We start from the raw sequence: 11,141 nt of genomic DNA on the forward strand, positions 1-11,141 counted from the left end.
GTATAATACAAATAATTGAGAGTTTCCAGGGGAATTCAGGGAATTGTCCATATTGACCATTCCTTGTTATAATATATGTTAATGCAGTTGTCTAATTTATGTAATCATGTGAAGCACACCGAAGCAGATTCTTTAACATTGAACTTATTGTATTTAGCTTTCTAAAAGGCAAAGCCTTTCACATAGTTTTATCGGAAGTTCATCAAACAGAGCAGATTTAAGAAGGATGAAAATATGCAACAAATTTCCCCTTTAAAATCTCTGCCATATGAACAATGAATGAGCCAGCCTGCAAGGCTCAAATTTCACGTTTAGGAATTTCTTAAGCGTACGTACTAAATACCCATTACACCCCTCCCCCCTTGTCTACAAGCGTACGATTTTTGATCGACTCCCCCCCCCCCCCTGGGTGCGTATGTACTTTATTGATGACCCCCATCAGAGAACAGTTGATTAACCTTTAAAAGTACACAGCGATCTACATTATCAGTCCCAGCTGTAATAGTTATGGACGTAAATTGTTTGGGCATGTGCATGTCTGGCCTTTTTCCAAAAGATCGATATATCATAATTCTTCAAGACTTTGAAAAACAAGAAAAGTGAACAAGATAATAGTATTTTGATTTATTGCATTGGTTAATGTGTTTGCACTAAGTGTTGCAAATTGCTTAAATACTCGAAAAGTATTCACCATATTTGACTTGAATAAAGTGATGTTGTATCATTCAATTTTACACTTCATTATTTGTGCAGGATAGCCTCATCAGTCAAGAGGTCTTATATCAAGCTGGCCTATCAAACTTTACAATAAAACTAAATCAATAAGAATTGATTACAACCTAAAAGTTGCTAACATTTACTATGAAGCTAAAAATCTGAATTTTCTTCAAAGAACAGTCGACGAAGAATTGAAGAAAGTAGAATGCGGCTTGATGCTTATAAAATTGCCATTGAATATTGACAAGTTTGAATTTATCAACGAGTCTCTTCTGTATTCTTCTTCTGAAGTAACTCCTTGATATGAAACCTACAGTGACCCAATGTTACAGAAGAGGGTTATAAAAGGATTTCATTGGAGCAAATTACTTAACATCTGTGGCTCCTTGCACAAACCGTCTCCATACACTCCTATCTCTCTAACTCAACCATTGTTAACCCTCTTTCACTTCATTTGCTTCTCAGCCTACCGTAATACACATTCTTTTCCAAATTTTATAAATTTCAAAAGTTATAAAGCTACGTGATACTTCTCATCTCCTTCATACAATCCTCAAATGTCATGTACAGCCCTGTCAAGAGAGGGGGCAGATTGCCTCATGCCCAAGCTGAGAGTTGCCCAAAAGTGGTAACAAATTTCTTTACAATTACAACAACCGTAACAATAAAATTCCTAATGATAAAATCCAAAAAAAGTAATAACATATTTCTTTTTGCCTCAGGCCCATGAAAGGCTCTTGACAGGTCTGGTCCATTATCAGTCCTTTACTTTGTGTGTGTGCTATGTTTTACTAAATATTGCTATATAAATATGTCAATAATTGTTTAATATTGGCGTGTTTGCATATTATAGAGTTTAAAACCCACTGAATTGAACTTAAGTGAGACCATTGTTAAGTGTAGAATTTAGGAAATTAAGTGTAGTATTCAGGTTATTGACACATTGCATTCCAGAAAGACATTGAGAGATCGTTAATATAAACTTAGCAAAAGGAATAGAACAAGAAATGTAGCTTGCGGTACACAACAATCAGCCCTTTGTCTGCGGATACATAATTAAAGTTTTTAAATATTGACGTCGAATTTGAAGATGGGATTTGGACCAAGAACGATCAACTCCATCTATGCAATTATATCGGTTTTGCAAGTAAAAATTAATGATCAGCGGAAACCGGAACTTTATTATGTCGATTTATGCCAAGGTTTTTGTTCCATGTGATAAAAAGAACAGCTTTTAGAATAACTTTCTATTGAAAGTCCTTTTTAGTGCGTTTATTTTTCTTATTTTTGTTCCCCATGTTGATAAAACCCTTTCAGTTTTAATCTCCGCATACAGGAGGACGAATAGCACCTAAGATATCTTGCTACGAATGACTGACGACTGGAAAGTTCAACTCAATGCCCTAGGTTTTATGCAATAGAAACCTTCAAACTTTACTTCTTTCTCAGTGAGACCAAACCCGAAAGCGTTAATAAAAAGGTCAAGTCAAATTCGGCGGGAAGGAATGAAGATAAAATGTAGAGTTGTTTTCCATCTCACTAACCTGATATAATGGCAACTACTAAAGACAAAACTTCTTTGCCATCCATATTGTCTAGAATCCTCATTCCTATCAAAATTCATCAAGTGACGTTTGTGGCAAAAAACATCATTGCAATTCTCCACATTCCTCGTATGATAGCATAGATTCCAGCATAATGGTCAGTTATCCAATATTTTGCTTTAATGTCAACCACTTAACTGCTACCGAAATGCTGAAAATGAATAGTAAGTCAAAGTAATATCTTAATTGCATTGACTGAATTGCTGTTTTTGTTGATTCACAGAAAATGTCAAAATATCGCAAGCACATGACAAACTTTTCACCTTTTTCAACTGAGCGATAGACAAAGCTGGAAAAAGAGGAAAGGGCTTAAAATTCAACCTTACACGGTAGCATAACTACTTTCATTTCAACTAGAAAAGAAACCATTTAAGGCTGCTTTTCAATATTGATAAATCAATAGAAACGCGCTTTGATAATTTAGAAACTAAAGAAAAAAGCATAATAAAAGCAAGGAACAAATTCAAAATGAGTTAAAAACCTTTTCTTTGGTAGCAAAACAACATATGACATCTGGTACAAGCTGGCAACAGTAACTTTGAGAGACGAAAATCTCATTGGATGTGATATTCGTAGAATCAATCTCCAAATTAAAGACCATTAATTTTGCCTTGAAATTAAAGAATCGGCTTGGTCATGGCTGTATTTATAATCTGTCTTTGTGAAAATCTAACCAGGTGTTAAAAATAATCACTTTTTTCAATGGCGACACCATGGGGGAAGGGGAACTTGGAGGATATATTTTTGGTAGAATAGATGGTGTATTTCGTCCAAGTTCATCGAGAAATTGTTGAGGGAGGGGTAATATTGTGATTTAAGAACATTGAATCTTTCTAACGCACCATTGAGTTAACTTTCATTCGACTATCATTGGTTTACCAACTTTAGATGATGATCAAGATGAGATCAAGAATGAGATCAATGAAGTAATGAGATCAAGAAAGTTGGATATGGAAAAATTGAATCAAAGTCTAAACATGATTTGAATAGCGGTAACAAAAGAAGCTTGGTTCATTTTCGGTTGTTTTATTTCAATTGGCAAGCCACCAAGTTTTATTCCAGTAAAGCCGAGGACGTAAATTGACAGAAATTTCTTGGAGCATAAAGGATACGAAATTTCAGACTGACAATAAGCCAATTATATTTTGAACTGAAATTGTAAAAAGCCTTAACGTTATACCTGAATTGGGAGAATTCTTGACATTTGTGTTGTGAAATATTGTTCTCTGCTGTAAATAAGCATTAGATGACGACTTAGATTTTGCTATAACTCTTAAATGTTCCGGCTAATCCAAAGAATTTGAAAGTTTAGGGGGTGTGGCACCCTAAAATCCTCGGCGTTTACGTGCCTGTGTGAAGCAAAGGAAGTCTCCCTTGAACTTTTTTCTTCAGATATTGAGACCAAAGAAGCAACATAAAAGAGATCTTCCTCTTCTCCACATTCTAGCCAACGATATGAACAACGATGCAAGCTTTTCTATACAAAATCAACAGCCCTGTAAGCGTTCTAGATTTAAAAGAATACGTTTTTCCATGAATTGAATATCTCTGAAGCCAAGATTCTAAGGCTTATTAAAAATCTTTTTCGGCGATTTTCTTTAAAACTCTTAGATTTGCTGGTCCAACTGACGAAATCGTGGTTTAATGATGCCAATTTATGTAAAAAAGATTTTTGTTGTGACGCAGTATCATTAATAGTTGTTAATGTTTACATAAAAAGCGTTGATATTCAGCACAAATCTTCCCAAAACTTTTAACATTGGTTTCAAGGCCAAAGCAGCAAATAGCTAAGCACTCGGCTATGCAGCTGTGGCATTACAATCAATCTTCAGCTTTCAGGCTATTAGGGCTAATCCATATTTTTGACCAAATTCAAAATGCACTGAATTCTTCCTAGAATGTAGAGATCAGAGATAACTGGTTTTACTTCTATGAATAGTCTTTCATACAAACCAAGCCATCTTGAAGTTCATTAGAATGAGGACAGGGTTTGCAAAAACAACGTTAAAATTTTAGGGAAAAAAGCGTTTTAAATATGTCACATTCTCAAGTTAGGAAATTTTTTAGTGTCTCCATAGCTTTAGGTAAGATCACTCCTGTCCTGTCCAAGTCCAAATCAAAATGCTCGAGAAAAAAGGCATGGAAAGGAATGCGTGTAAGTGTTTAGGCACGCTTTGGTGCTTAGCAGCTGTGGTGAATAGGACGGTTCTAAGTGGCAGCACCGGCAAATCAATAGCGTTGTCTAGCAAAATTTTTGAAGTTATGCAGGCAACATCAGACCTGTCAACTCTCCCGGTTTTGCCGGGAGACTCCAGGTTTTGCTTGCTTTCTCCCGGTCTCCCGGTTTTCTATGATTTTCTTCCTGTTTTCCCTTGTCTTTCAGCACAGGTTTTTTTATAGCAAAAATGATTGAAATGACTTTTTTCACGACAAAGTTTTTTGTTAGTGTTTTCAAATTAACGAAAACGTTAAAAACCACTAGGAAGACGATACCCATGGTAATTGTTGTCATCAACTGTTTGCCCAAAATGACTTTTTTTGACAAGTATGTTGTCTATAAATTCAACAAATTCCAGGGATCTCCCTGTTTTTGGCCCTGTTTTTCTCAAGAAAAAATCTGAAACCTCCAGGTTTTGAAAATTTTAGGTTGACAGGTCTGCAACATATAAAAGTTAGAGAAAACAAATCAGTCAAAGTCTTTATGGCCAATTAGGCTTTTGGTGATGTAAATCGATTGAAATAATTCTGACAGATGTTCCTGATTACATCCAAGGTTGATCAAAGATATTATGCAACAGTTACCTTTTTTTATCCTGATAAACCCTTGGATTAGGTTTATCATGTGATACTTCCCCAAAACTGAGCTTTTATGGAATCTGTGGAATGAAAAATAGATGTTTCTAGAAAGATGTATTGAGTGTTTCTAGAAAAATGTATAAGTATCCCTCATTAACAACTTAGGAATCCGGGTTTTCTGAGCTGTAAGAACAATTCCTGCCAAAATCACTTAGGTCACCGTGTACTGTGCGCTGTGTCTATATTTTTCATTTCTATTCCCGAATCAGGGCTGCGGAGAGGATTTATGGGCCCCGGGTCAGGACGAAAGATGAATAGTAAAGCATACCTAGGGCAGACGCTTCTAGGGGGTATGGGGAATGCTCCCCCAGGAATATTTGAAAATGACCATGTCAGTGTGTACACTCTTTTTTTAAGAACCATTAATTTTAAGTTCAGGATGACTGCTCTTAATTTTTTCAAAAATCTGAGGCTGGATTGTTCTTAATTTGTTCTTAAATTAATAGGTTGTAAGCAGTGCCATTGCTAGCTTATCGCTCTAGGGAGTTGGTCAGGCCTCATTTGCCAACAAAGTGCGTGAGACAGCCTTCATTTGCCGCCATGTTTGAATACTCACCGAAAAGCACCTACACATTGCTAAAAATCCTCGTTTTGGAGATTAAACGTTGTTCAAAATTGCATTTTACAGTAGCACAGCCTTAGCTGGTTTTTAATTTGTTTTTGACTTCTGACAAATTTTGAGGCTCGTGTTCTAAGAAAATTGTTCTTATGAAAAGAGTGTAAATCTGTATTACATACAAATTGTTCTATGTTGCCCTGTTGCAATCATACTTTTTGGCAACATTTGGAAGCTTTTCAACTTCTTTAGCCCAAGCCCACAAAGATGAAAAATCATTAACAAAAATATTTTTAACACTTAGGCAGTCAAAGACTCAAACTGCTTACCTTACCTCATTCATAGACATTTGTGTCATTATTGTCTCTAAAATGACAGTTTATGGGAATGGAGAGGCTGGATTATTACTTTTTTTAATTGAGTTTTTGTTGGCCCCTATAGCCAAAGGCCCCCAGGTCAGTGACCCCCCTGAGACCCCCTGATATCCCCCCTCTCCTAAGCACTGTCGCAAATACTACTACTTCCATCCGCCTTCTCCCTAGAACAATGTTGATAGTTGAGAAGAATGTCATACAAACTGTGCAGAAATGTTGAGCGAATAAAATTTCGGACAATAAACTTCGACGAAAATATTTTCAGACATAATTTTTAAATTTCGGACAAAGAAGTCTTCGGACAAATGTTGACCAGTCTTCAACAAACAACATCAAGTCATTGATTCACGCATATTTTTAAGATTGAACTGAACTGTTGAGAAACTTGGAACAGTCTCTTGAAAACGTGACGATGTTAAGAACTTTCAGTATCGAATTAGCACAAATTCTTAGTTTCTTATAAAAAACATTTGTTTTGAGACTTACCACCTCAAGGAAATTCTCCTTCCAAGGTCAAAGCTTAAATACATAAAAAAACATAAAAAAGGGAAAAAATCACTATATTTATTTTAGCTATATAGTTTTTGTCACTTGTTTAAAGGTGATATGTCTACATTTCTTTAAAGTTTAAATCTTCAAAATTGGTCTTTTTGCCAAGCCCGAGGCCAGAAAAAATTTATCATGCACCAAAGCATGAGAAATAATCTTTCAAGCTCAAGTTTTCTTGAGGGATGTTTCAATAGTGTGTCAATATTGTTCCTAGGGGGGGGGGGGGGGGGAGGGGGGGATGATGGCTAAATTTGCCTCTTAAATTTGACGTCCCTTTTCCAAGAATTTTGGCAGTGATTGTAGTATAATGTGCCCATTAACTGGTTATTAAAGAAGAGGCTGAAGCTTAATTCAAAAGAAGAAACTGAACTTCTAACAAAGCGAAATAGGGCCTAGATTCCTTCAAATTGGTTGAATTTGGGGTCTTGTGAATTTAAACTGCATTTCATGTCAAATTTAATCTACGCTAAGTATTGATTATGAAATTTGGTTTATAAACTGTCAAGGTACGAAATGGCGCAAATTGGAAACACAGCTAACCCAGACGATGCTTTAAAAGATGCAGAAATGTTTTGAAAGGATTAAGCATTACTTGCACAAGTTTGCATGTAAGGGGAAAATTTCAAAATTAATGATTTTTAACTATCGAAGGTCTCTTAAGGTTTTGAAGAACATTGATCATGGACACAGTTAAAGCGGGGACTGTTATGAGAAAAGACACATTTGAAACACAGCTATTCAGAAATGTTCAGTCAAAATGACTACAATCACCTGCTCATATGCAGGGGTACAGAGATAAAGATCTTCAATCCATGGCTATTGCGAAAACGTGGGAAATGATGCATGAATCAGGGCCATCTTGAGAACATGGAAATCCTGATTAGAGGAGACTCGACGAATCCGATTGGAGTTCTTTGAGCCTCCTCCTAGCATCGAGGTCGCTGTGCATGCACAGCTCATTACGTTCTGACTAAAGATGTATTCCTATTGGCTATTCCAACCCGCTCTTGGCAGCAATAAATCAAAAACGGAGTATATCAACCGCCACACGCACGTTCACATCAGTTTTTTTCCGAGTCGATTAAAAGCTTCAACACATCTTGATCGATGAAAAGAAAGACGCAGAAGGCACTGAAATTGTTTTGATTGGTAAATAAACTTTTAAAGTTAAGAGATGAAGGGATATACAGATGTAACAGATGTTGAATAAATTTTTTTATGTTCAAAAATCTAACCTGAAAAACTTTTAAGATATCTTCTTTAATCAAGACATGATGGTAGCATAAGATAGCAAGCTTCGAGAATTTATCAAACGCCATAACACGTGCCTAACGCCTTTAACCAGTTTACAAAGGCTGATAAGTATTAAATCAACGCTTTACACCTTTCTTGCTGCTCAAAGAGAATTATGATGATGAAAACATGTTGCTTATAACGAAGCAAATCATGAAGAGACAAGAGAAGATCCGGAAAACAGCTTATCAGTGAAAAAAATTAAATCATTGTATAAGACATAGCTTAAGTATTCAAAATGATCAAAATATATAGTAACAATCAATCTGGTAAAAATGCATAAATTGTTGAATGTCTGCAAGATATTATATTTAGACCAGCAGTATTTTAAAATAAAAGGAAGAAGAAACACTCTTTCTCATAGTCAGCAATACATTCAGCATAATTTTTAAAAAGGAAGCTGGTTGTCTTTGGGACCAAAGAAATTGAGTCGTATAATTATTGATTTTGCTTTGTGGTAATTGCATCCTATTTACCTGATGTTTAAGGGAAGATATGGCATTCTAAAACTTTGAATTTATAACTTTATCAATTTTATAAGTTTTCTTGAAATTTTTTATCTGAGCCTTTTCTGTCATTTTCCACACCAGAAAAGTCCTTACATAATTCCTTGCAGTTCTCCTTAGCAATATGACTTTATAAATCACCTCCTAGCTAATAAGCCAGATCAGACCAGGCGGAGAATAGGGAAATGGTCATCCGAGGGCGAAATTCATGGGGCCAAGTGCTAGTAGTCAATTCGAGGGTGCTGATTTCGAAAATTGATGTTATACCGGGATTTTGTGGGGCCATCAGCCTCTTTTTCTCGTTTATGCGTATATGAAGGTAATCAATGAGAAAACAGTTTAAACGGAAAAAAATTACAATGTGGAAAAAGGAGGGAAGTTGCCATTACTTTTGAACATGAACGATCACGAAGTCGCATTTATAATCAAAAGTAGCGGCCAGTTTTCTCCATTTTACATGAAAAGGCAATACATTCACCACAAATGATAATAACCAGCAAAAACCTTGATGTTTGGCAATTAGTTTGGCAATAGTTTCGTTTTGTAGCAAAATCTAGATTTTTCTGTAGGTTACCCTTTTTATCGTGACCATGTTTCATCTCAATATTGTAATTTTATATAAATGTAGATACTTCGATATTTACCTGCAATTTTGTTTGTTGTTTTGAAATAATGATTAAAAGTTCTTTCTTGATACATTTTGATTAAGCATTTCTGTTTTATAAGTTCCATCCAGTAGTATGTCCACTAGATTTCCGAAAACAATTAACTTTTATACTTTGACTTTGAAGTTTTTACTGCATATGTTGAAGCCATGTGGAGTATTTGCGCCCGCGATTCCTTGCCGCCATGACCAGCGTCATGCATTTTTCCCCTATGCTCCATTGATTACCTTCATATACGCAAAAACGAGACTTCAAGCACGAAAAAGAGGCTGATGGCCCCCAAATTCCTGGTATAACATCGATTTTCGAAATCAGCACCCTCGAATTGACCAAAAACATTTGGTCCCATAAATTTCGCTCCCGGACGACCATTCCCCTATTCTCCGCCTGGTCTAATTAGCCTGATACTTTTCCGGATCTTCCTTTTGTATCTTCGTTGTTTGCTTCTAGAAACTGCTCCACCTGAGATAGGCAAATCTTACATGGCCTACAGATTGGTTTCCTAATGTATTTTCCATCTGTGTTTTCCACTTCCTTGTTCTTCATCTAAAGATATTTTTCTCTGGCTATTGATGTTTATAAATTGCTTTGGTCTTCACTTTCTGTGATACCATGAGATTTCCAGAATATGATGGCAGTTGCAGTGCCTTCAATGAAATTGCTTGTTGTAGTTACATTATCTAATGTCGCTTTTCTTTCGGGTATTGAATTTAGGTTCGTCCGGTTGCAATGTTGCATTAGAAAAAGCATTAACTGAAAAAGTAGACCACTGTATCTCGAAAGCATCAAACTAGGCCAGTCTTATTTTGTGTGTTTATTATTGTACCTCTTATTTTGTCACATGTTTATTTTTCACAAGAAAGATTTTCACAAGGGCCTAGGGGCAAATTCCCCAATGCACATTATCCTACCATTACATACACATTATGCAAGTTCCCTGGAAAACCATCATTCGTGATTTTTAAAACACCTGAGACGCATCTGACCATACCAGCAAGCCTGATCTTGTTCCTCTATATTCCAGTTGTTATGTTTTATCAAGGTTTGAAATCGCTACATGGATTGTTTTCTGGTTACTCCTGGCTAGATTATTCTCATATAAATTTGTTGAGATGAATTTAATCTGTTTGGTTAAGACCCGGCAAAACGACTGGAAATTTGCACTGGTCACACACTGGAAATTGCTCACTTGTTCAGAGTATGGACATCAAGAAAATATTGGTGGTGGTAAAACGACTGAACATTGTCTAGTGAACTTTTTCCCTGTTGAAGAATGCGGGTGGAAAAACTGGCAACGGGGCATCTCTTTACCTTTGAAAATGCACTTTTCATAGCCTTAACCGTGTAACCGTGAATTAGAGTGTATTAAAGAAGAATATCTAGGACTTGCTAGGTTCATCAAAATCACCGTACTCGTGCTCTCCGACATCGCTTTTCTTATCGGTACTAAAGCTAATCTGATCAGAAGACTCGTCGTTACTAATGAAATGCCTTTTTCTGCTATCCGTCGAATTGAATTTTAACGTTGTTGCCATTTGGTTAGCGGTGTTTACTAGGAAAAGTTTGTTGAAGATTTGATTATGGGCAATAAATTGACGCCAAATTATAACCATTAATCAATTGCGCGTGCGCGAACTGGACAATGTTCAGTAGAGTGGCAAAACGACTGAACAAATTCTGTACAACATATTTCAACAAAAGAAAATTAATTCTGTCCACTGAACATTTTTGACTGCCTCCAAAATCGACTGAACAACACTCAACATCGCTGAACAAGACTGGACAAGGTGGCAAAACGACGCAACATTTACGCTGGACATTTGTCCAGTGCATGTTCAGTGAAAATGTCGAGTCGTTTTGCCGGGGCTTAATTTAGAAGAGGAGTTGCGGCAGAAGGGGTATCAAAGAATTACAGCCCCACATCACAGGGATGCCGGTGGCATGTGCGTTTCGGTAACCTTATGCATTTAACCGGCGGGGTACGCAAACGCATGATAATTTTGGTTATACAAAAACTTATT

General features: G+C 36.3%; 1 protein-coding gene across 1 annotated transcript in view; it reads right to left on the reverse strand.

Annotated features, from left to right (window-relative positions):
* Positions 1 to 5,015: 5,015 nt before the first annotated feature.
* The window catches only part of LOC135694026 (FIGNL1-interacting regulator of recombination and mitosis), a 59,547-nt gene continuing 53,421 nt past the window's right edge, over positions 5,016 to 11,141 (reverse strand). The window contains exon 33 of the mRNA XM_089111463.1: positions 5,016 to 5,197. The gene's annotated coding sequence lies outside the window, so the exon portion shown is untranslated. The remainder of the gene's footprint in view (positions 5,198 to 11,141) is intronic.

This window comes from Rhopilema esculentum, chromosome 11 (assembly GCF_057945365.1).
Source record: "Rhopilema esculentum isolate cy_ngs chromosome 11, ASM5794536v1, whole genome shotgun sequence".
In the NCBI taxonomy this organism is placed as follows: Eukaryota; Metazoa; Cnidaria; class Scyphozoa; order Rhizostomeae; family Rhizostomatidae; genus Rhopilema; species Rhopilema esculentum.